This window comes from Cupressus sempervirens, chromosome 7 (assembly GCF_028749045.1).
Source record: "Cupressus sempervirens isolate cs-2001-9-10 chromosome 7, ASM2874904v1, whole genome shotgun sequence".
Classification (NCBI taxonomy): domain Eukaryota; kingdom Viridiplantae; phylum Streptophyta; class Pinopsida; order Cupressales; family Cupressaceae; genus Cupressus; species Cupressus sempervirens.
This window is the reverse complement of record NC_143124.1, coordinates 138896198-138921982: the sequence shown is the minus strand read 5'-3', so window position 1 is coordinate 138921982 and position 25785 is coordinate 138896198.

Here is a 25785-nt window from a genome sequence, read left to right as displayed (position 1 = left end):
TATTTTCTCTTTTTAATTTGGTACTATTATGAAAGAATTTAGTATTCACCTTCCTTTAACTAGGTTTCTCTAGATTTTTGCCACCAAAATACTTCCTCTTTTGTTAGAATGCCCTCCAATCCCAATCTAAGGTCTCTCTCCTAAAGATAGAGGCTTTTATCCATTTCCCATTTGATGACTTTTGAGTTAACACTTGCTAAATGAGACTCAATATTAGCTTTAGTAGTAAAACTATTCCCAAATCTCATTGTATTCTACTGAATAAGATTTTTCTTAATAATTCTAAGCTTTTGAACTATGTTATATATCTCGGAGCCAGATATTTGCGATCTTTCCCACCACTCTTCTAATAACTTAATTGGTGAATCATCTTTAAACCACATTTGTTCAAATTTAAATGAGTTCCTTACTAGTATTTCCCATATCCATCTTTAGAAGGACTGAGAATGGTTTGACCCTAAAAAGGAGAGGCTTTCAAACTCAAGGTGAGATGCTCCTATAGGTATGTTACCAACTATAAAAATGCCTATCCAATTTTTGTCCTTGAACTATAACTATGTTACTCCTTTCCTTCTATTGATCCAAGTATAGGAATTGTCCTTGAATGCTAGTTCAAGAAGAGCCAATTGAGAAATCATGTTATTAAAATCTATAGATGTTTGTGATAACTTAGATAGACCCCCTTTTTTCTTTGCTAGAGACGTAATTGCATTGTAGTCCCCTCCTAAGATATAGAATGATTGAAGGGTCTAGAGATGGAAATTAATGTCGATCCCATAAAGATCAATTAAGGAAAGTTATAGATTTAATTTAAAATAAGTGACATGAGCACTCATCAAATATCTCTCCATTTTGAGAGAAGTAATATTGAAATTAGGAGGGTTCTAGATGATAGCCAAACCACCTAGGACCCCCAAGACTAGGCTTTAATGATATCTCTAAACCCTATCCTTTATTTGAAAGCTAAGATTTCTTCTTAATTCATCTTATTTTCTTGAATGATGATGATATCTTGTTTATAATTAAGTAGATAGCACTTAAGCAAGCATTGTGGCCACTAACCTTTAGCCTTTACAAATTTTGATATGAGCTCATTTTGGGGGGTCTTAATCAAGGTAGGAGAGGCTAAAGCTTCTTGAGATTTCTCAATGTCTGTAAGATTATCCATTTCCTCTATTTGGATTAAATCATTTCTCAAACCCTCAAAGGTATAACCTTCCCCTCGAGCTCTAAAAGAAAAATAATTAACTTTTCTTTTTTCGCAGTTGTAGCCTCTATAACAACCTCTTGAGTAAAGGTGTTAACTAAATCCTCAATAAGTTTTGCACAAATATTTCTTTCTCCTCCTATATCATCCCACATCTAGAGACTTTTCCATCACTAGAAGATGAAAGGCATCCTCCTAAAGGAGATCTCTAAAGGGATTTGACAAGGAGAAAAGGAAGATGCACTAGATCTTGGTCCTACGAAAGGGGGGAGATTCTCCAATATCTCTTCCTTGACCTTCTATCCTAATCAAAGCTACTTCTAAGTTATTATGATGGCTATTTACTTCTAGAGGCATCCATTGACCAACATTAGCAAATAAAGGAGAAGTAGTTGGAACCACTTCTACTACCCCCTAATCCTCAACAAATTTACCTTCCTTACTAATAGGATCCAAAGGAATGTTCTTTGAATTTCCTATAGGAGGGGATGATCTACTAGTGATGATAAACCCTCCACCTTGGGGGTTAAAGAAAATATTAATAGAAGATTTAAGGTTTGATTCACCCCATCAGATCTATAGTTTTCAAATCCTTGATTTTATTAGAGTTCTTGCACGAGGGATGGGGGGGAAGGAGGCACTTTCCATCTAGTAATTTTCCAGAGATCTTGCCCCTAAAAATTTTTGGTTGTAAGTAGTATAAGGAATTGTAAGTTATAATTTTGAGTTGATTAAAGTTAGATTTTGAATGTTGCATCTCTATCAATAGAGGATACAAAGCCTTTTTCTAACCTACTAAATTTACCTAAGGAATCACCAATTCAACATAGAATATCACTCAACAATAATTCTTCCAAAATATTTATAAAGAGAACCTATTTTAGAACTTTCACTTTATTGAAGGAACGAGGATCAAAACTAGGTTCCCATTTTATAAATTTGAATTGATAACCCTTAAAAAGATCATGTTTCCATACAATAATATCTTTTAGAGATATAGGAATGAATAATCCATGAACAAAACATTAAATTTCTAAGGAAGGAATCCTTACCTAGTCACTAAAAGTGGCCTCCAACCATTCCCCAGCTAGGGTACCCAATGGATCCTCGTCAAACTATCTCCCAAACAATCTGTTTATTTGGAAATAATCCCAAAGCCCATTAGTGTAAATTTCTTTAACAATAATATTTTTGGGCTCTTCCACAACTGACCAAGGGATCCCTAAAGCCCTAGGGAGGGAAGGAAGAATGAACACGGTTAGTCTAATCTATGCTAGATGATTCAACAAGGAATTAAGTTATTGAGGTGAAGGCCTTTGAGACTTATGGAAGGTCCCAAAGGAACCACATTCGCCCCTATAGTCTTTGACGAAGAGATAATGGGAAGAATCCATATGTGATTGTCCTTTATTCTACCATTAGGGATTTTATTTCCCTCTATCTAAAGCCCTTCCTTGACCAATGTTCTTCTCTTAGGATCATAAGTCATCATATACAAGTATCCAAGTATCCTATTAGGGTTATTAAGCCTTGAGGCAACCTTCAACTCTGTTGAAGTTGAGGGATATTCTATTAACGTAGCAAAAGAATTCCTTGAAGGAATTATAACCAGTGGTTATGTATAAAAATGTCATCCCTAGCTAGATTGATTGACCAAGCTCGAAGGAGCCAAAGAGCAAGTACCATAACCACATAACAGCCTAGGAAGCTGAAGAAAAGCACATTATTTTTGCTTGTAAGTCATAATAATTTATCTATATTTAAAAATATATTAAGTTATAAGGAAATATCTATGGGAAAATTATCTAAGATCTCTAACAATAAATGTAAATCAAAATAGTATTTTAAGATGAATCCAACACACATGCAAATACCATTAATAAATCTACACTTGCAATTACTAGGTTTGAAATAGAATAAAACCTTTTTTAAATGAAATAAAACATATTTGAAATATAAATTCTTTATATCTAACATTTATAATATCAATATATTAATTTATATAAGAAAAATCTTCATTTACATAATTAAAAAATAAAATAAAAAGGACATCTCAAATTCAGTTCAATGCAGTTATGATTTTTAGGTGAAAATTGTTCTATGTTTCAGAAATATTGGTCCAAGAGAATCTTTAGTCATACCATATTCTAATATTTATTTTCTTGTAGATCATTCTATTGAATTCATTCAAAATACTATAAAAACTATAAAAACTACTCAATTTATATTTTTTATTAAATATTTTTCAGTTTAACTATATTAGTTAGTAATATATAAAAAGATAAAGATGAAATAAATACAAAGTTGATTCTAAGATTTGATGTAATCATAAAATTTGTACTTTATTAAAATGACATCTATTTTATTAAAATTGACACAATAAGCTATTCTCTAGTGAGTTTGTTAAGGCTTTTCATTACACAATCACCTATTTTTGGTTTGATCAAGCAACTTTTCTATTCTTATTTACTGTCCTATTTCTTTGTTCTCATCTTGTTTTCCTTTCATATCCTTTCTAATGGTGATATTTATGAACAGGTGTCTGAGAAATGAACTGTCAATGGAAGAGGCAAGCATTACAGTTTGATGTTTGCCAATGAAGAAAATATCTACGTAGATCTGGGTAAGGGAGTGTTCCAATTTTACATAATCATGCTTACCTTGGCCATCTCTAGTTGAAAATTAATTTAGTGTTTTATTCTTCTCTCCATCCTTAACATTGGTTTGTCTAAGAATTAGGACAATATTTGCCTATATTTACTTTCTATCGTTACTATATATAAATATTAACTGGTATTAATTACTCTTCTATAGCTTGAAGTTTCCATTTGGAAGATCATGTTGAAGGGCACAACAATATTGATTCACTGAGTGGAAGTCAATTGGTATACAAATCGTTAGACATTGAAAAATATGTTTTATCTATTGTCTTTAGTGTGAAGATCATTAGATAAATATGACATTTTACATTCTTCTCATGTGTCTTAGTTTCCTCTCTATTTTTACCTTTATAAGTAATTCACTATTAAAGAAACCCTAAATATCTCACTAGTGACGACGTTGTTATTCTTGGTTAATTTGCACACACTAGTGTTGGGCACTCAGAGATTCACACATACATGCTCACATTCTTATTCACTATTTAAGTTCCTCTATTTCGTTATATTCTCCTTCCCAGGAGAATAATTAGATATCTTTTTATGTGGGATGATATTGAAAAAAAATTGTAAATTCCTTCTATATCTTCCAAAACAGCCGAACAATAAGAGGATTAATAAAAGAGGAAATATTACCTTCAATGAGAATAATGTGGGTTACAAAAGCTTCATCTATGGCTAAATGTCACCTCTCCAGACACTAAAATGCAACAATTATGAAAGGTATGATTTAAGAGATTCAATATTCATATAATAAATATGTTCTACAAGCTACAAAATCAGGTTGTGCCTGATTAATTTGTTCATGTACTGGTTATGCAGGCAGGGCTTACTAAGGAAAATAACGAACTGGGATCAAGTCATTGCGGTATTCCCACACTTGCACTTCGATGATTCAATCCTAGCAATTTAGAAAGCCGCTATTAAATATAACATGTTTATTAAACTTGACATTGATAAACACTTTTATGGACTTAAATGTATTTCTAATTGGTTGGTGATTTTCTCTTATAGTGGGCACAACTATCATAGTTCAATCAGCTAAGGCAAACAAGATACTTATGAGATTGGATTTGTCGAGCACTAGGGATTGGCCAACTAGCTCAACAAATTGTTCCTATTTTAATTGTGCTCAAGAAGCCATTATGCTATAAGATCATGACAAAGTTATTCTTCATGGCCTACAAACCTACTTTTCTCTTTCTACTATGGCAGGTTGTTTTGAAATGTTATATTGATATAGAATAACCTTCATTATAAAAGTTTCAAATCTTAAGGATTATTTGTTTTTCCCTCTAGTAATTGCTAGATTGTCTTTTTGTCTGGCTGGGCAATAGCTTCGTTTGTTCAGCCCTTATGTCTATTGTAATTATTTTATTTCTTTTTCTAAAATATATGAATATTGTGAACATTAGTCTTCTCTTTAAAATCTATTTATTAGTCCAAATGGAAGCTAATGTTTTCATCTCAACCAAAAAAAACTAATCTTATTTTTGTTAACATGTAGGATAGGAATAATTATACTTTATGTTAAGGTATGATTTTTAAATTTAAAAATTTATAATATATATGCCTTCTTATTGAAGACTGTATTTGTCTTGGTTTCATTTTCTTAGAACTTCAAAATAAATAAATAAAGTTAATAAATGAGGCACATGCTTTTCATAATGTTCTTATTTTTATTTTAGTATTGTACACATCCTACAAGTTATTTTGTAGAGATTTATCATAACTTCTATATGAATTAAGATATTATTTTAGTGTGAAAAGCAACTCATTGTTACAGTGTCTTATTCTTTTAATTGTGGAATGTTAGGCCCCATGAATATATATTTTACTGCTTATTTTTTAGAATAGAAATAAAGTTTAACAAAAAGAGGGAAAAGAGTTTGTGGAGCAGTGGTGTTTTGGGCTATTAGGAATCACTCTTTATTTTTAGGCCCTTCTCATTTCCTCTAGTTTATTTTCAATTGCTAAATAATACTTGCCCCGCTAAAATAGCTAAAGATTCTAAATTGCCCTTTTTAGACAATTTAGACTTAAACTTAAGAACAAAATAAATCCAAGAAGACACAGGAGAATACAAGGTAAGTCTCTTTTGTAAAGGTCCATTTTGGGGTTAAAGATTTTGATTTTCAAAAAGATTTTAGAGTTTTGTGCCTTCACTTTTCTTTTACACCTGCATTTTATTCTACTTACAAGCACATCATCATTTATTTCAATAGCTTGTCATTGAGCATCGTTTAAGTTTTGCAATTTCTTGTGTTTCAACAAGAATTTCATTTTAGTTTGCATTGCAACAATAAAAACACATAGTTCATTACTTTCATTCGGTTGACAAGCTTGCATATTTTTACCAACACACCTTTTAAACCTATAAGAAAAATCTTTCATAGATTCATCCTCTTTCATGTGGATTTGAAATGAATTTAATAATAACTTGGGAATGCAACCCCAGGCTTAAATATTTCAAGAAATGTTACCTTTAGACCATTCCAGTTAATAATACACCATTCGTGCAAATTTTGTAGCATTTTAATCTAGCAAATGCATTCTCTTGTTTCACGCCAGCAATTCCACAAGCAATCATAACTAATTTAGTTTGATCATGTGGATCATGTGTCTTATCTCCAACAAATTTAGTAAGACATTCCCTTGACCCCTTAGAAAAAGATGAGTATTGAAGCAAGGCAAAAGGCCCAATTTGAGATCTAATGGATGTATTGAAACCAAACCAATGACACAACAAGAATTATCTTACCAAAAGATTTTAATCATGATATAGAATCACCAACTTGCATACACATAAATATTTTTAAAGTCAAAGAGAACAAATAAAGCATTGATCTTTATTTTTGTCTCCCCAACCGATTCAGTTGTTTTGCAGTTGAATTTCTCCTAGTAGTAATAGGAGTAAGAATAGATTTTTGAGAAGTGTACAAGAGAGTATAACTCTCCAACACAATTTTGAAGAGACTACCACTCAAAACCCACTTGTATCATCTAATATAATGCAATTTAATTTGACTTGGTATAAAACTAATGGTCCCATATCATTTGATGAGCCTGGTACTTGATTTCCACTCTCCCTATTGTCATCAAGGACAATGTTTTTATTTTTCCTATTACATCTTTAAGATTCCCCATCCATAGAGCTCTTTCAGTTACCCTACATCTTAAAGTTTATAATTATATCCTATGATGTTTGTTTTAATTCTAATCTTTGTAAGAAAGTGTGCAATGCCTTTCTAATATATTCCAAATGGGGAAACATTGATTTGTCCACATAGGCTATGAAATGTTGAACTCAAGTATGAAGCTCATCAAACTGATATGAACCATCTTGAACCTATGAAAACCTCAATAAACTTGACTGATTCATTTCAAGGGGGTTCAAGATATGTTCTTCTACTTGACAAAATCTTAAACATACAAACTAGAGAGAAAATATTTTTCAAAGTAAGACAGGCAAGTGGGAGAGTTTGATTTTATTTTATTTTTAAATCAGTATTCATAACTCGGCCAAAAACTAGCTCTACTCCAATTAAACATTTGAAAACCAATCTCTTTTCTTGTTGATTGATGATTATTGTTAATGTTTCATAATTTTTCTCATATCACTTTGTAACGTGACATTTTATAAAAGAAATAAATTGCAGAAATTATTGAACCATTGAACCAAAAAGGGTCAGGTTCAAGGCTCAAGTTCAAAAGAACATCAATTCAAAAGTACAGGTTAAAGCTTTAGGCATACAAGTCAAAAACCAGAGTTCAATAGTTCAGAGTTCAATGATCTAGTCAAGTACAAAAAGTTTCAAATTCAAAGGTTCATTCATTCATAAATATAGATTCAAGTTCAAAATTATTAAATACCAAGTAAGAACAAAAGAGTTTGAAGATTTTTCATTTACATTTTTTGAAAAATCTGTTCTTTATTCGATGAACTTGTCACATAATTTAGCACCCAAATTGATAGTGGTCCCTGTCAAAAGCCACAAGAGCCTATGAATCGTTCTAAAGGTATGACAATTGGTTATAATTTAAGAAGCATAATTTGTGTTGTCTCCAACTACATTGGAAAAATAAGGCCATGAGACTGTGAACATGTTAACAATGATACAATTTGGAAACCGAATACAAATTAATTTCCAAATCAGTGCTCCACTCACCTAGTGACCAATGAGGACCAATATCAATCAGACATTATTAAAAAAATAATAATATATGGCTTCACATGAGTTGGGAATCTAAAATGATCAGACCGCGCATTGCAAACTTTATCATCATAGCCAACCAATAGAGATGTCAGAATTGTTGGAATCAATTGAGGGGAATATGAATACTCAGACTTAGAGGATATATAGATAATCATATCTCAACTCACATGCTATAATTTAAGGGTCAAAGGTACGCATCAATCCAATCCAATCTGCAATTTCACTTCATCTTGAACTAAATTTTAAAGTGGTAGGCAAACAAAATTATCGACATTTTGCAAAAGAATTAAGTAGCAAAAGTTTAAAAAATGAACCCACCAAGTTAATCGCATCCACAATTGGATCTGGGATCATTTCCAACTCACAATACAAGGAAGGGTTGTTTGACTTGTACAATATGGAGATGTTTGGTGATTATATAGAGGATAATAAGTTGGGTAAAACCTGAACTCTATGTAGATAGTTATTGAACTTTCAGAATCCAAATACATTAGCTCCTCATATAGTACTTAAAATTTCTATCTAGATGTCAATAGGCCCCTCATGCAGATGCTTGAGACATCACAGTAAACCTCACATGTTTCAGGGAGAGATATTTGTCTAAAAAAAATGAAATTGGTTTTAATATGAGGAAGACTTAGAATTATAATAGAGTTTAATCACTTGGCAGTTAGTGAGTCACAGGGTCACATAATAGATCAATAATTATCTCTGATGATCTCGATGCTAGTATTTGAGGACTTTCATATGAGTTTATATGGTTTGTGAAATTAAAAATAAACTTCCAGGGTGTTGAGCTGTCGTTATCCACAATGCTAAACGGCAGGAATTCTTTCGAACTCCTCTCTTGAAAAGTCAATCTTGTGAATCAACTCCAAGGTTTTGGGCAATCTTGCGACCTACTGGAATCCAATCAGTTGAAGATAAATGTTTTTGTTCATGAGGAGGCCTTTGCTAGTTCTCTTTCAATTTTTGGATGAGATGTAGAATCTGTTCGCTGTTTCAAAATAAACAATATGCAAAAGAACTATGTTTTTGTATTTTCTATTTTTTAATGAATACAATTTAACAATGCAACTAGTATGAATTCCTAAATTAACAAGGGTTTAGTAAAGCAAATAACATTAAAATAAAATCTTAATGGACATAAGCTACAGAAAACAACACGGTTGCGAGTTAAGCTTTCAAAGAAATCGGTGGGTAACCAATGAAAATAGGAGCAGCGCTTCCTAGATTCCACTGATGCAATTGTCGATAGGAAATTTTAATTACTAAATGATGTTTCACTCTTCATCAAATTGTAAGGCCACAAAAAGTGCGCTCATGCGAGACGAAGAGTTATGCAGGTACAATTTGGTGATTTGTTCTTGAGCTAGATACATCAGCGAAATTCATAAAACTGTCGCAAACACTAGAACTAAAATATCGCATAATCAGAAATAATGCAATAAACCTTTGGCTCAATCACAATTCCATGAACATACATTCACAAAACAATGACACATTTTGGCAAGAATGACTACACTCCAAATGTGAGCACCAAAAGTAGAATTTTATTGCAAAATAACGGCAGCCCCAATTACATATTACAATGGAGTATTTATAAGAAATCGTCTCCTCAATTTTTGTTGAGATTGAGACATATCTTCATGCAATAAAATACTTTTAATTTAATAAAACAAACTAATTATATAATAACTAACAATCTAACTGGTGCTAAGTAGGACTCGATCCATTTTTATTCATTAATTGGATGCATCAGCCTTTACATGTTAAAAAACAAAGAATTATGAGAGGAGAAAGAATGAGAAAGCCTTTCAGTCGAAGTGGAAGTGTCTGGAAGTGCCAAAAATAGAAGTTGATCCTTCATAGGGCATTTTTCGGAGTTAAATTACTATTAAAATGCATTTTTGATGCATGAAAAGCTCTATTTTTGGAACTAGCAGTTAACTGTCGATGAAACTTTTGGAAATGCGCAGCTGCGCAGCTACGGACCTATGCACCTCAACAGGGCCCAAAATCTCAAAATTTTACTGACTGTCAAAATTGAAATTCTAGCTTCTGGATTTTGTTCCCCTTTATCCCAGAGCTATGTCTGGATGTTTTCCCTTGAATTTCTCTATAATCTCAGTAATCTTTGTCGCATCTAGTAAATCTAAAACCTCATATTTGTCTTTAACCTTTTGTCTATAGTTGTCTACCTCAATTCGAGTCTCAGCAAAATCCTTGAGTTTGGTATCCAATTCTAATAAGGCTTCTTCTATTCTAAAAGCCTGTCAAATGTCTTCATCATTAGAAGCTTCTTCAAAAATCTTTCTGAATCTTTCCACTACTACTTCTATAGGCAATAACTTTTCCCATTCCTCATCTTCAAAAATCTCTAAGCCTACATCACTATAATGCTTCTCTGCCTCCAAAATTCACTCTCGGGCTTGGTCCTTGAGTGAAAAAAATCCAATTCTCCTTTTATTTCCTTAAGAAAATTAAAAATAATAAGATGCACACTATGCACCAAACTAGGTGCACAGGTGCGCACCTTATTGTTGGTGTTCTTGCAATTTTTTAACATCTTTAAGTTTTTTAACATTTTGATGAGTGGAGGTGCGCAAGTGCGCACCTCGCCATTGAGCTTTGTGAAGCAGGGTGTACGGGAGTGCACCAAGCTAGGTGCACACCGTGCACCCCCCCCCCCCCCCCTTTGTGCATGTTGGTGGTGTTGTTAATGTTGGGGGTGCACACAAGTGCACCAAGTCAGGTGCACACCGCTCACCCTCACCCTTTGATTTATGCAGTGGGGTTTCATGGAGATTGGGGTGCATGAGAGCGCACCCCCCCTTTTTTTGCTGGCAGGGCTCTCATATATAGGGGTGCGCAGGTGTACACCAGGTCGGGTGCGCACTGTGCACCCCTTGTTTTCCTTTGCTTATGTTTTTGGTGCCACTGTGTAGAAGGGTTTGGGGAGTGTTGTGCACCTTAGTGGAGGTGCGGAGCGCGGAGTCGGAGATGAAAAGCAGAGAACTCAACAAGTACGAAGAGCGGGGGAGTTGAAAGCACTGGGCAAAAAAAAATGCAAAGTGTTTGAGTAGGAAGGGGGGGTTGGGGCTTAGATAGCCCTGCCCACCCTTGGTGGTGCGGCGGTGCACACTGCGCATCGCCACACCACCAAGGGTGGGATGCGCTCCCATGCACCATGTTAGGTGCGCAGTTGCGCACTTTGACTTGATTTTATTTTTTTTTTATTTTTTTATTTTTTTTAGATTTTTTCAATTTATTGACATTTTTATGACTTTTTTGATTTTACGATTTTTTGATTTTTTGACTTTTTTACGACTTTTCAACATCGGGATGGAGACTTAGGGCCTCAGAATTGGCCTGAATCTGAAAAAAAAAAAAAAAAAAGTAGGGGGTCCCCATTTCCTAATCGAAATGGGGCGTGCATTGTGAAACCACAACAAATAGCCCCAAAAAAAGGAAGAAATGACAAAGGCATTTCTTCATCAGCAAACATTCTTTCAATGTGTGTCAAACACCAACTGAACTTCGAATGCCTCGAGCATATTTTGAATGACCTCGTAATCAAAACTTCAGGATCCAAGACCTACAAGCTTAGTGTGTGATTCATGCATTCATTCCCTTCGACATCTTAGGAAGCAGTCTATTTAAGTTTTTAGACAACTCGGAAACAATCTTCCACTCCTCCTGGCTCATTCATTAAGAATCTTCATGAAGGTTATTTATCGATCGCTTGCTTGACCAAATGAGAGAATCAGTTTGAGGGCTCTTAGCGGGCTATCACTTTCTTTTAACTTTCTGGAAAATTTGAATAATCTCTCCATGTAGTTCATAGTGTCACTACTTGATGAAGCAACATTTTGGTACAAGATACCTTGTTTCGAAAGCGTATCTTTTTCCATTTCAGATCCTTTTAGAATCCTTCAGTCTTAACACCATTCTTTTCTTTTATTTTCCCTTTTTTTCTTAATATTTTCTATATCTTGAGTACACTTAGACTTTATAGCCAAGACATATGTGTCATTTCTTGGATTCTACCTTTTGTGAACATCCCTTGCGTTCCTCTTTTAGAACTTTTTTAGAAACTCTCACGCCAAACAATGATCTTAGCAACCTTTCGAGAAGACCCCTCTTGTTTGAACCAATTGGGGTTTGGATCATCCCTTTCCATCTTTGACTTTAATTTGACAACACCTAAGACAATCGATTCTTAAGTTCACAAAGTGCTGAGAACTCATTGGTTTAGAACCCTGAATTTAAGACTAAAAGTCTCCCTATTTCTGCAAGCAACGTTTGTTGCTCAGTTGGTATAAGACACACAATCGTCCAAATGTTTTAACAAAAAAATACCTCTTTCTAAAATCAGAACAAAAAGAGTGGTTAGTAAAATCTCGAATAAAATCCCAAGTGCACCTTTCCCCTATGGACTGACATGACTTTGAAAATAAATACACAACTGGAAGCAAACACACAACTGAAAGCAAACACTCTTGCAGAAAATAAACACACTTGTAGAAATAAAATCTAACTAATTGCAAAAATAGTTAGGCTTCAAAATAATGTTTCAGAAATTGCCCATTTACTGGCAAGGGAAGAAATTTCCCATGTAAGGAACTGAGCCTAAAAGTGTTTTCTCTGAGAATTTCTACGATCTGATAAGGGCCATTCCACAAGCATTGAAACTTGGTATGGATGCCCAGATTTTCCTTTGCCTTATCCCAAAGTAGAACAAGATTAGAAATCCTAAAGAATTTTATCGTGGCTCTCTTCTCGAACCATCTCTTCATGACAACTTGATGTTTAGCCATGTGCTCTAATGCAGTTGTCTGTTTCTCGTCCATCTCTAGAAGATTCATCAATCTAATTTGTACTTTGTCTACATCTTCAGTGTATCCACTCATGAATTTCAAGACAGGAATCCTAAGGTTAAGCGAGAATATTGGCTCTTGTTCGTAAATAAGAAAGTATGGAGATGTCTCCAAAGCATTTTTGACCCTTACTCGATCTATCCATAGGGCATATTTGAGTTGCGTATGCCAATCTCTAGGGTTCTCCTTCAACAATCGTCTTATTACTGTGATCAAGTTCTTGTTCATAGATTCTGCTACCCCATTTCCTTGCGGGTAATAATTTGAAGAGAACTTGATGATGACCTAATTTTCAAATTCCCATTGGGTCAAGAATATTGATGCGAAATCATATCCGTTATCGCACACAAGGGCGAATGACATTCCAAATCTAGTAACAATGTGTTCCTCCAAGAAGTCTATCACCACTTTAGCAGTGTAATTTCTAAATTTTTTTGCTTATGTCCATCTTGTACAATAATTGGTGGTTGTAATAATGTAGGTGTGTCCAGTTGATGATGGTGGATTTACTGGACCAATGAAATCCAACCCCCACTTTGCAAAGGGATGCACCTCATACACTGGCTGTAACGGCATCGTCGGGTGTCTTTCTCTGTTGGTGCTTGTTTGGTAGATATGACAAGAACGTACATGCTCAAAGGTGTCTTTGAATATTGTGGGCCAAAAATAACCCGATCTTAAAATCATATGAGTTGTTGCTTCTGCTGAACCATGTCCTGTACCATACTTATCACAAAATTATTTTAGAACTTCCTTTGCTTCCTCATGTCCTAAGCATTTGAGGTAAATTTCGTCATGATTCCTCTTGTACAAATTTCTATCCTGCAACATGTAGGACTCGCACTTTATTTTAAGTCCCCTACACTGTGAACTATTCATCCAACTAGGCAGTGATTTTGTAGAAGATAATAAACAATATCCTGGTACCAAACATCGGTTACTACACCTTGACCAATATCAACTTGAGATACAATCATTTTCTTTTGATCTTTGTCATTAGTTTCATTGTCAAACTTAAATTCCTCTTGATCCCCATCTTGGTTATTTGCTATCAATTTCAACAATCCTTATCCTTGAACCAGTCGCATAGGTTGAATCTCTAAATCAAATTCTTGAAGTATCACCATCCATTTACCTCATCTTTCACCAAGTTCATTTTGCATCAATAACGTCTTTACTATTGGATCAAGTACAATCACATACACCTTACTTCTTAGTATGTAATGACAGAACTTCTTCACCACCTTGATCAATGCAAAAGACTGTTTATCAAGGTTCAAATAATTCAACGTAGAATTCTTTAGAGGGGAACTCATAAAAGTGATTGGTCTTTTATCCTCCTTTTCTTTCTTATGCATTAGGATTCCAGCACACAAATGTTCTGAAGTGAAAGAATATATCTTAAAAGGTAATTCATAGTTAGGACTTACTAGTACTGGGGCCATGGAAATGGCCACTTTGATATCCTCAAAGGATTTCTTAATTTTTGGAACCCCTTCTGTCGTAGCCCCCTTTTTGAGTAAATCATTAAGGGGACGGACTATTTCTGCAAATCCACTTATGAATTTTTACACAAAATTTATCTTCCCGAAGAAAGACTTTAGTTCCTTTTGACTGTGAGGAGGTGATAATTTTAGAATAGCCTCAACTCTATCAGGGTCAATGGAGATTCCAGCTTCAGAAATAACATGACCTAGGAGCTTTCCTTTAGTGACCCCAAATGAACATTTCTTGGGATTAAGAGATATGTCATACTTGCGACATTTGTTAAATACCTATCTTAGATCGACAATGTGAGTGCTTTGATATTTTGAAAAGACTATTAAGTCGTCCATGTAGATAACTATACATATATTGATCAATCCCTTGAAAGCTTCGTCCATGGCTTGTTGAAATGTAGCCCCTGCATTAATCAGCCCAAAGGGCATTCTTCTATAGGAAAAAGTTCCCCATTTAGTTGTAAAAGTTGTCTTTAGTCGATCTTGCTCATCAACTATTACTTGATTATACCCTAAATACCCATCCAAGAAAGACATCATCTTGGAAACATTCACAATTTGCAACACCTCATCTAGTGAGGGTAACAGATAATTGTCCTTTTGGGATGCTAGGTTTAAGTTACAAAAATCAACACAAAGACAAATCTCTCCAGTTTTCTTCTACATAGGAACTAAATTAGCCACCCACGTGGAATGGTGAATAGGGAAAATGATCTTGGCATCTAATAGCTTCTTGACTTCCTTATCAGTGGTTCAATGATAGGATTAACTAGTCTTTATCTTTGTCAGAATGGTTTAGCATCTAATTTCAACGGGATATCATGGGTAATAATTTCAAGATCATATGTCTTCAACTCTTCGTAACTCCAAGCAATAAGATCTTTATACTCAGTAAGAAATTTGAGCATATCTTCCCTTTCTTGTGCATTGCATGCTTTTCCTATCCTTACTATCCTACGATTTTCATAAGTACCCAAGTTGTATGAGTCACATTCTTCAATCCCCTTTTCTTGGGTCATTCTTCCATTAAGCATTGATTCATCATGATCAAAAATGTGTTCAAACTCAACCATCCCCTTAGGAATAGTGTTGGTTTTTAAATTTAGGATCCCATCTTCGTCTTCATCTTCAAATTCATCATCCTCAGGTTTGTCATCCGGAGTGTCATCAATTTCTTGCCCTTTAAAGTGGTCGTTGCACATGATAAACTCTAGTATGTGTTGATCATCCTGAAAGACTTGAAATTTTGTAATGTTGTCCAAAATAGATGGAGCAGCAACCAACTCTTTTGAGAATCTTTTCAATTTCATTCTTTCAACTGGTTGCAATGCACTAGCTGAAATAGAAAGAGCGTCTGCTACCATGTTTTTCCTTCTTGGAATGGACCTTATGTTTAGAGCTTCAAAATCATCCAGAAAATCCCATACTCTCTTCCTGTAAGCAAGTAACCTCTTATCGTTGCAAGAGTATAATGATTTCACTTGTTGTATAACCAATTGAGAATCTCCCTCAATTATGAGAGCTTTGATTCCTTTCTCTAATGCAAAGAGAAGTCCTTGGATTAATGCTTCGTATTCTACAGCATTGTTAGTACATCTGAACTGCAATCGATGTGTTGCATAGAAAGACTTACCTTTTGGGTTGATTAGTTCAATACCTGCATCAGCCCCTAATTTGCATCTAGAACTATCAAATCAAAGTATCCAAACTAGATCCTTCTTGGGTTTTCTAACTTTGTGTTTATTTGTTCTTAACTTTTCTTTCACCTGAGCATTGAAAGATTGTTTCTTAGGAACCCATTGTAATTTTCCACATGGTGGACTTGACGATTCCCCTTTGTAATTTGTTGATAGGGGAAGCATGTGTTTCTCTTGTTTATCTTGAATTTACCTTATTAGTTCTTTAATTCCATCAATTTTGGGTTCAGGATGAATGACGACCGAAGTCTACCCTCGTCCTTTTATGTAACGTCTTCTTCTCTAGACTTTAATCATTCCTGGGGAAGGAGAAGACAAACCTCCACTGTCTGAAGAGGTATCACTGTATGATAGGTTCAAATCTTCAATTTCCTCTTCATCTTTTTCAATACACTCAGATACATTTATCAAATTCTGATTTCCTCTGGGTTCATCCTTTAGGATATTAGCTCTCTTTACTTCCATCATTTGTGTCAATACCTTAGCAACAGCTTCTTGACATAATGAACATTCAAATTTTGAATGGCTAACTTTATGTAATCGACAAAATCCTGGGAGGAGGAGGATATTGGGATCAGCTTCTTCCCCTAAACATTGTAAATTAGCCATCATGTTATCTATGAATTGCATCATGATCTCATCTTTCGGGGTTGGAATTTTGTTTTTGTTTTTTATCTCGATCATGTGATACTTTGGTAGGGACTATCTCGAATGTGAACACTTTGTAAGAACCCAAATCTGATTGTAAAAATGACACCTCATTCAGAGCATTGTATTCTATAATCATCATTTTTAGTTTTGGCTCTGCATGTATCTTGATTTGATTATTCAATCCCTTCCATGGTAACCACAACTGAGTGAAGTCTATAGAGAACCATCCTCTTAGGCATTTTGTCCATTCTCTACTTAGAAGTAACCCATATGTTTCTAGAATATCGACCACATGTATATCAAGAACATCTTGAATCTGGGGGTCGAATGTTAACTGTATCCGAACATCTTTCAATACACCAATTACTTTTACCTCTATTTTGTCCAATTGTATCACTATCCAATTCAAAGGTTGAGGACTGACTCCTAACCTTTGTGCTATTAATAATGGCATGATGTTACATGAGGCTCCTGAATCAATCAAGAAATTGTGAAGATTCTTTCCATATATCCTAATGCTGAGCAAAAACGAGGGTACCTCAACTTTGTCTTTGAACATAGTGGGCATCGCCTCTGCATCATTCACTTGTTGCGATACTATCTTCTGAGGAATAGTATTCATGTTATGGGAAACATTTGTATGATCCAGAGTTTTCATGAGCACTTCTTGATGTTGTGGACAATTTTGCAACATGTCAAACATGGACATATTGGCCTTGGTTCTTTTCAAATCCTCCACCGCATTATACTTTTCAGTAGACCAAGCAGGATTTTTGAGTATTGTTGGTACATTCATTTGATTCTGATTCGGTTGTCCTCCATATGGTGGCCTAACCAGTGCCAGATTGTTACTCACTCTCAGATTGAGAGGAGTTGGTTGTAGCACTAGAGGAATTCCATCTGTCATGGGTTCTTTTCTACTCATCAGATTGTATGTATTTTGATTGTCATTGCGAAAAGAAAACATTTCTTCATGCTGAAAGTCTGGTTCTTGACTAAATGGAAACAAGAATTCTTCACTGATAGGTTGTTCTACCTATGCAGTCTGAGTGGAATCATAAGATTCTAATAGCATAGCATTAAATTGCACTGGAGGAGCATTGTCATTTGCTTGTGAACCTTGAGTCATTTCTTGATTTCCATTATAGTATGAACCATCATTGTTAGGTACATTCTAACCATCATCATACTAACTAATATCTACATACTGAATGTTGTTATTGTTATTGTCTGCAGGAATACTTCCATTATTTGGACAGGTGTTCCATTGTCGATTTTGTCTTTGGAAGCCATTATTATGGTCAGGAGGATTGAAGTTATTTCCTCCATTATTGTTTCCTGCATTGTTGTTCCCATTGTTATTGTTTCCATTGAAGTTCCTGTTATAATTTTGGCCATAATTATTGTTGTAAGGACCAGCATTGTTTCTCTGGAAGTTGTTATTTTGTCCTTGTGACAACCTTAGACGGGTCAATTCATTGTTCATTTGTGACATTGTCTTTTTCATCTAACCAAACTCAGAAACAAAGCTATTATCTACTTCAGTGGGTACTGCTGCCTTTTGCTCAAAGAAGGCAGCTTTCGGGGGTTCATACACTGGATATGTTAGAGCAAGATTTTGCGGAGTAGGGGCCTATTGTAATGGAACTAGATTCATAGGTATGAATTGACTAGGCACCATAGGTACTCCGGCAGGGTATGTTGGCATCATTGTGATAGCTTGAGCTAGAAGCATTAATCCTCCTCCATTGGGATTAGCTTGCTTAGTGAAGGTAATTGCTTATGTGAAGACTTTATCCAATGTGTCGATATTTGTTGCAGGAAGTCTTCTCGTAAAAATAGCAGTGAGATGATCCATAGCATTTAGATAAATCTGAATAGCAGCTTCAATTGGTATGGTGTATGGCTCTAGCTTGTGATATGCCATATGAAAGTGATGGTTGAAGCATGAAACCATCTCAGTTGGGTCCCTTTTAATTGATATAAATTATTAATGTATCACAGCTAGATTGATGAAAGTTTTGAATTGTTCCAAGAACAATTTTTCAAAAATGTCCCAATCTCCAATACATCCAGGTGGCAAATTGATGTACCAATTAAAGGCAATTTCCCCCAAAGAATAGGGGAACAAATGAAGAACCACGTCCTCATTGGAAATCTACTTTCGGTTGTAAATTTCTTTGAATACCTTGATGTGATCTACAGCATTTGCAAAAAGGCCATTGGAGGGTTTGGTGGACCTAAAGGTGGTTGTTGTGGAGGTGGGACTATTGGAATATGTGGTGGTCCACCAGGTGGTTGAAATAGAGGCGGGGTTGAAGAAGATGATGAAATGTTGAATAGAAGTGGTTGAATTCAAGGTATTCCTTTGTCATTGTGTGGTTTGCGAAAGTGGGTAAACTCAAGAAACTTGTGTGCACTTGGTGAAGACCTTAACGCTCGCTGAAATGGGGATTCTGGATCAGAACACTCCAGCTTGCATCAATTCTAGAAAAAGCACACCTCTGCAGAAGTACACTTTCTCACAAAATGGGGTGCACCACAGAATTTTGCGCACCTGCGTAGTTGCAGACCTGCGGATTTGCGCACCTGAATTTTTGAAAATCTCAGAAAATTTTCTGAACTTTGCAGAAAACGTAGAATTTTGAAACTTTCACAAATTTTCCTTCTATTTTGAAAATCAAAATATGGCCCTCCTTCTAGCGCCACTTTTTTTGAGTTGTTGTTATGCATGATGCTAAACGGCAGGAATTCTTTTGAACTCTTCTCTTGAAAAGTCAATCTTGTGAATCAACTTCAAGGTTTTGGGCGATCTTGCGACCTACTAGAATCTGCTCAGTTGAAGATAAATGTTTTTGTTCATGAAGAGGCCTTTACTGGTTCTCTTTCAATTTTTTGATGAGTTGTAGAATCTGTTCACTATTTCAAAATAAACAATACACAAAAGAACTATGTTTTTGTATTTTCTATTTTTTAATGAATGCAATTTAACAATGCAACTAGTATGAATTCCTAAATTAACAAGGGGTTAGTAAAGAAAATAACAAGAAATTTTAAAGCAAATAACATGAAAATAAAATCATAATGGACATAAGCTACAGAAAATAACATGTTTGCGAGTTAAGCTTTCAAAGAAATCAGTGGGTAACCAATGAAAATAGGAGCAGTGCTTCCTAGATTCCACTAATGCAATCGTCGATGAGAAACTTTAATTACTGAATGATGTTTCACTCTTCATCAAATTGAAAGGCCACAAAAAGTGTGCCCATGCAACATGAAGAGTTATGAAAGTACAATTTGGTGATTTCTACTTGAGCTAGATACATCTGCGGAATTCATAAAACTGTAGCAAACACAAGAACTAAAGTATCACACAATTAGAAATAATGCAATAAACCTTTGGCTGAATCACAATTCAATGAACATACATTCACAAAACAATGACACATTTAGGCAAGAATGACTACACTCCAAATGTGAGCACCAAAAGCATAATTTTATTGCAAAATAATGGTGGCCCCAATCACATATTACAATGGAGTATTTATAAGAAATTGTCTTCTCAATTTGTGTTGAGAGTGAGAGATATCTTCATGCAATAAAATACTTTTAATTTAATAAAACAAACTAATTATATACAAACTAACAATCTAACTGGTGCTAAGTAGGACTCCATCCATTTTTATTCATTAATTGGATGCATGAGCCTTTACATGTTAAAAAACAAAGAATAATGAGAGGAGAAAGAATGAGAAAGCCTTTCAGTCGAAGTGGAAATGTCTGGAAGTGCCAAAAATAGAAGTTGATCCTTCATAGGGCATTTTTCAGATTAAATTGCCGTCAGAATGTGTTTCTGATCCATGGAAAGCTCTATTTTTGGAACTAGCAGTTAACTGTCAGTGGAAATTTTGGAAATGTGCACTTGTGCAGCTACAGAGCTGCAGACCTGCGCACCTCAATAGGGCCCAAAATCTCAACATTTTACTGAGTGTCAAAATTGAAATTCTGGCTTCTGGGTTTTGTTCCCCTTTGTCCCAGAGCTATGTCTGGATTTTTGCCCTTGAATTTCTCTATAATCTTAATAATCTTTGCCACATCCATTAAATCTAAAGCCTCATATTTGTCTTTAACCTTCTGTCTATAGTTGTCTACCTCAATTCAAGTCTTAGCAAAATCCTTGAGTTTGGTATGCAACTCTAATAAGGCTACTTCTGTTCTAAAAGCCTGTCGGATGTCTTCATCATTAGAAGCTCCTTTAAAAGTCTTTCTAAATCTTTCCACTACTACTTCTATAGGTAATAACTTTTCTCATTCCTCATCTTCAAAAATCTCTAAGCTTGCATCGTTATAATGCTTCTCTACCTCCAAAATTTGCTCTCGAGCTTGGTCCTTGAGCCAATGGATCTCCTCATGTAATGTTTCCATTACTTTATTGCTATCTGCAATCTTCTCAATCCAATCATCAATTAAATCTAATTCATCCATTGTATACACCTCTACCAAAATCTTGTATCTGTGCCCCTTTATTGCTTGCAAAACTTATAAGTCCTTACTCCAGGCCCTTACTTCATCCATAATGCTAAAGTCTTACTTCAAAATTGCCACCATTTTATTTATGTTCTCCTATGTAGTGTGCAGTAATTTTAAGTTCCCTTAGATGATCAAAATGCCATTCTCTTCAAAACTTTCCCACCACTGCTGACAGGCTTTCAAAAATGGGTCTACATGCATAGCTCCCCCTTCTCTGAGTGTAGTCTTTAAGGTCTCCTCAAGGTTCTCGAGATCTAGAGGACCAACAACTTCAGCCAAATATCCTCTTAGGATTTCATTCTACCTTTGAAGTGTTCAAAATTCAACCTCTTCTTGTTCCATATTCTTGAAAACTTCTTTGATCCCCATGGTTACCATCAATTTGGTTGTATCCCGTGTGGGCTTCCCAAGAAAGACCTCTTTGATTTGATAATCTTGAGGACCGAAGCCTTTTGTATTTGTATCATCAAGAGGGACAGCCACTTATGCAAACAAATCCTAATTCTAGGTACTGTTGACAAATGCCAACGGTCTCACTTCATGTGATGGGGATTTAGGTTTGTTCAAGATCTCAACCAACTCAAAAATGTCTTCCTCATCAGCACAGAATTGAAGCTTAGTGCTCCTCATCATTTCTTGTCTGAGCCACCTTAGAATATGCTCAACTGAAGACCTACCTCTTGAGGATGAAGGGGTATGTTTGGCTACCTCCTTTCCCTTATCACTCCTCCTTAGAGTACTTTCCCTTTGTGAGGGCTCTTCTTCTGTGGCCTCTATCTCTATGGACCCTGTAGTTTGCACCTTAGTGTCTTGGGAGGCTGGTTGAGAATATTCTACCATTTGTATCTCCTTTGACACTTCATCAGTCACCATTTGTTGCGGTTCCTCCTCTTGTGAAGGTTCCTTTTGAACCTATTCTTCTTCTAAACTTTAGGGCGGAGGAGTAACCGAGGCTTTATCTACCACTGTGACTTGTGGTGGAGATGGGGGAGTAAGATCAGGACCCTGTGATTCTGGTGGCATCTACATCCAGTCCTCTTGTTGGGGTTCACTTGTAGGGGTATCTACTATCTTATCTCCAATCAACTTTGTTCCCATAGGCATGAAGTCAAAATTTGACACCTTAAATATGTCATCGCCCTCTTCACTCTACTTATCCACCCACTATTTTACTTCATCTTCTGAAGAAGAGACTTCCAAGGGTTCCTCCGAGGCAAATGGCGATGTTACTGTGGAACTTCTTCTCCTCTGTTGTTCTATGGCTCTAGCTAGTCAGGTTCTTCTCTGTAGGGGCACATATTCCTCTTCTTCTCCCTCGAGAATAGTTTTGAGGACAGATGGGCAAGGCACCATTCTTTTAGTCACCCTTTGCCTCTTCTTCGTATGGATCTGAATCCTTTTCTATTTCATGGAGACAGAAGGGGATGTTGGTTCTGCTTGTGGAGGAGGGATAGATACCTATTGAATTTCTCCCTCTTCTGACTAGCTAGGCACAAAGGGAGGCAATTGATGGTCAAAATGGACTTGAGGAGCTCCAGTATCCTCTGATCCTTGTACATCTTCTTCCTGTTGTTAGGGAGGTGCTTGCACTTCACCTTCTTTTGTTTCAACCCTTTGAGCAGAGGTCCTCTTTCTCTTGGCCTTTCCTTTCCTCTCTAGAGGGTGATAGTATCCAACTAGGTGGTCAAGTTGGTATACTATTTTGGGCCTAATGGGAGACTGGGCCGCAAAGGTAGGAATTGTAAATTTCTTTCCTCTACCTTTCTCTGGGCGGGCTTGCATATGAAAAATCACTGTATCAGGTATTGGATCAAGTTGAAATCATTTCTTGATCCAATCCTTTGTCATCCTAATGACATGCCTTTCCCGATGATTTATGTCATCGCCCTCCTCCCTGTCAACCTCGGCATTCATTATAGGTCTCTCTCCAATCTTGTCTAAGTTGAACAGGGGCTCCAGTAGCTCCTCAGAATCTTGCTGCAGTATCTCCGATGGAATGCTTATTTTGAGAGACTTCTCTACTAAATACAAAGTCATCCTACAATAGTCCCTAATACAGACATCGTAGTCATTTTTCGCATTCATCCAGTGGTCTTCAATGGCCTCCTCATGGTGGAATTCTCTGTCGGCCAGACTCTCAACTTTCCCAATGTTATCAAAATAGGGTCAAGGAGAGTTGTATTCCTCAAGGGGATAATGTTCCCACTCCCACTTGAAAGATGGAATATCTTGCTTCCTCTTCACCTGATATGGTCCTATGACCAGGGGCCACGTCCAACATGGTCTTCATTGTCTTCTTACCCTATCATATCAACTTTTCCTGTCACCTTGCCCAGAGGAGTCTTCTCAATGAGATAGGAAGATTGGATGATTTTTGTTGCCTCTTTCAGTTGTTCCCTATACCACCTTTCTATTGCCTCATAAGAGAGTCTTATGAATTGATCTGCCCTCGGGAGATGAAAGACTCTTTAGATGTTGTCAGGTCGAAGGTCCAATACAACTTCTCCTATTGCACTCTTAACCACCCTTTCTTCAGGAACAAAATATTGTGCCAATATCATGATGAGCTCAGATGACTGTACTAATGTTGGGTGTGAAGTTGCGCTCACCAACCCTAATCAAATCAAAGAAAAAACCAAGGTCGGTCTCTCTGTGGGTTTGTTGCAAATTCTGAGGAAGTCTCCTAGGTCAATGTGTCCTAAGTCAATGTCTTTTATCTCTGCATAGTCGTCTTGGAATCTTGACTTGGACGAGACCCCTTGGAACTTGAAAACCATGGGCTTAGGTGCCATCTTCTCACCAAATGAGGATGCCATAATATCTGCATGATAAAATGAAGACGTGATTAGTTCAAGAAAAATCAAGAAGGGTTAGTATGAAATCAAGAAAACCTAAAAATTAAAAGTGTGAAAAAACATCCAATTCTCCTTTTATTTCCTTAAGAAAATTAAAAATAATAAGGTGTGCATCTGCGCACCAAACTAGGTGTGCAGGTGCACACCTTATTGTTGGTGTTCTATTTTTTTAACATCTTTAAGTTTTTTAACATTTTAATGAGTGGAGGTGCACACCACGCAACTGTCTGGGTGTGCAAGTGTGCACCTTGCCATTGGGCTTTGTGAAGCGGGTGCAAGGGAGCGCACCAAGCCGGGTGTGCACCGCGCACCCCCCCCCCCCCTTTTGTGCATGTTGGTGGTGTTGTTAATGCGAGGGGTGTGCGTGAGCACACCAAGTTAGGTGTGCACTACGCACCCTCACCCTTTGATTTATGCGGTGGGGTTCCGTGGAGATTGGGTGCTCGAAAGTGCACCAAGCTGGGTGCGCACCCCACCCCCCCTTTTTTTGTTGGCGAGGCTCTCGTATATAGGGTGTGCGCGGGTGAGCACCAGGTAGAGTGTGCACCGCGCACCCCTTTTTTTCCTTTGCTTATGTTTTTGTTGCCACCACATAGAATGGTTTGGGGGGGTGTTGCGCACCTTAGTACAGGTGCGGAGCGTGGAGCTGGAGATAAAAAGTGGAGAACTTGGTGAGTACGAAGATCGTAGGGAGTTGAAAGTGCTGGGTGAAAAGAAATGCAAAGTGTTTGAGTAGGAAGGGTGGGTCGAGGCTTATATAGCCCTACCCACCCTTGGTGGTGCGGCGGTGCGCACTGCACAAGTGCATAGTTGCGCATCACCACACCACCAAGGGTGGGATGCACTCCTGCGCACCATGTTAGGTGTGCGGGTGTGCACTTTGACTTGATTTGATTTTGATTTTTTTTTTTTAAGATTTTTTCAATTTTTTGACCTTTTTATGACTTTTTTGATTTTTTGACTTTTTATGGCTTTTCGACATCGAGACAGAGACTTAGGGCCTCAGAATTGGCCCGAATTCGGAAAAAAAAAAGTAGGGGGTCCCCATTTCCTAATCAAAATGGGGCATGCATTGTGAAACCAAAACACAAGGAAATACCAATGAATGCTCCTAAGAAACATGCAATTAATCAAGAGATTGAAGATGACTATAGATACTTAGCAGTGATGGATTCCATGGTGTACATAATTGACCCCAGGTTAGCCATCCACTTTTTTGCACCAACATGTTCAACTGTCACACTCCTATTAATGAACTTCTTTGGTTCAAAAATATGTTGATTTAAAGGTGTGATCTATTTGTTTTGATAGTGCTCTTGGACCTACATAATCCACATCAATTCACTATCAAGATACATGCCAACTATAAAAGGTATTGTGAACATGATTGAAGATTGGAGGTGTTTGTTTTTATGTATCAAGGGGATATGAAGAAATGTTTTGTGTCTAGCAAAATACAGTTTGACATTCAAATAGATAGCTACCTCATTAATAATAAAAAACATAAATAAAATTTAATAAATAAGAAATTTTCCACTTGTAAAAGATAATGTGAAGAACATTATTTTATGTTTCATGTTTGAATGTATTTT